General features: G+C 34.2%; 1 long non-coding RNA gene across 1 annotated transcript; it reads right to left on the minus strand.

Annotated features, from left to right (window-relative positions):
- Positions 1–271: 271 nt before the first annotated feature.
- LOC127010646 (uncharacterized) lies at positions 272–1554 on the minus strand. Its single transcript, XR_007763371.1, has 3 exons — positions 1486–1554; positions 1083–1424; positions 272–464 (listed from the first exon to the last, which is right to left on the minus strand). It is a non-coding gene; the product is annotated as an uncharacterized LOC127010646 (long non-coding RNA).
- Positions 1555–1792: the final 238 nt, after the last annotated feature.

Below are 1792 nucleotides of genomic sequence, written 5' to 3' on the forward strand. Positions count from 1 at the left end.
TGATGGCAAAATAATATGAAACAAATTATAGCTTTGGGGCTTTTTGATAGATAATATTGGGAATATAATTTTTTATATTTTTAAGAATTTCGAATTCAATTTAATAAAAATCGGTCTACTCTAAAATATAGATGTAAAAAAAATAGTCTTCGGCATGCCGAAGTTAACCTCCTTTCTTGTTTTTGGTTAATTTCAACATATATTTATAGGAGATCAGTAATTTCAGCATTTTTGTTTTAAAAACACAAGTTTATCAAAAATGTTTGGCTTTAGGAAGCTTCTTTGGTTACTTATAATTTTTCCGCTTTTGCTGAAGGCCCTCTCGGATGCAGTTGATGTGGCTGGCACGCAAAGGTACTGCTTTGCAGTAGCTTCAAAATGTTTAATTCCAAACTATTGAAATTGGTTCGATGCGCTTGGGACTTGAAATGGAGTTTTTTTCGTTTTTCACGTTGCCGATGTTCCTGTAATAAAAAAAAGTTAATTTATGAACTTATAACACACGTTCTTATATATGTGCTATGGGTATAAACGCAAATAATGATATATAGATGCATTGTAGAATTAAACACATATATTAATACATACGAGGTGTGTTCAAAAAGTAAGGTGTCTTTTCAAATTTCGCGGGCAACATATTTTCGATTATCGATTTTTTGTTTAGTTGTGAGAGGCGTAAAGGTAACAAGTTGTTTTGCGTGCTCAGCGATTTTTTGCTATCGAAAAATATGGATCAAAGGATTTGCATCAAATTTTGTGTAAAAAATAAAATTAATTGCTCCGAAACACTTGAAATGTTGACTGTGGCATACGGTGAAACTGTTCTGAGTAAAAAAATTGTTTACAAGTGGTACAAACTCTTCCAAGATGGCCGGGAAGATGCCTCGCTCTGGACGCCCAAGCACGTCAACAACTGATGAAAAAAACAGTGAAGAAAATTGTTTTGGAAAATCGTCGAATCACTATCAGAGAAGTTGCTGAAGATGTCGGTATATCGCTAGCACGCCAAGTTCGATCAAATGTCAAAGTTTTGATCACTGTATTCTTCGATTACCATGGCGTGGTGCATCAGGAGCTCTTACCATATGGTCGTACGGTCAATAAACAGTATTATCTGGAACTTATGCGCCGTTTGCGAGAAGCAATACGAAAGAAACGTCCAGAATTGTGGAAAAACAATTCATGGCTTTTGCATCTTCCGCGATATCGCATTCGGATCGCGGAAGTCACTCCCGTCCCGGCACTTCTCGGATTCACTTCGGCGACACTTCCAGGAGTGACTTCGGCAACTATTTTGCATTTATTTTTTCTATAAGGTCTTTGAGCGCTTTTAGACACAATGTCCTTGGCATGTCGGAAATGCTGCTTAATAATTTTATTTATATCCAGCTCCGTTCACATGAGAAATTTAATTATAACCATTTCTAAAATAAAAGGAAACAAATTTTTTTATATTTAAAATAAAAATAAATTTGATGCAATTACCTATTATAATTAGGTGGAGAATCTTTAAATGTTTATTTTACTGCAATCATGCCAGGTAATGTGAAAATATCTATATAAAAAGCAAAACACAAATTTTATACAAAAATTGGTCTGACCACAATCAAATTGCAAAATATACTAACGCTCGGACAAAAAAAAAATCGCATAGGTAAATATGGAAAGAGATTTTCAGAAATAAAGGGTAACGGCAATTATCGTGTCATCCTTTTTTTTCCAGTAACTTTGTTTTTGTATCATCAGTCTATCGTACAAAAGTATTTTAGAAGATACTTCTTCGCGATCGCAA

The sequence above is a fragment of the Drosophila biarmipes genome, chromosome 2L, assembly GCF_025231255.1.
Source record: "Drosophila biarmipes strain raj3 chromosome 2L, RU_DBia_V1.1, whole genome shotgun sequence".
In the NCBI taxonomy this organism is placed as follows: Eukaryota; Metazoa; Arthropoda; class Insecta; order Diptera; family Drosophilidae; genus Drosophila; species Drosophila biarmipes.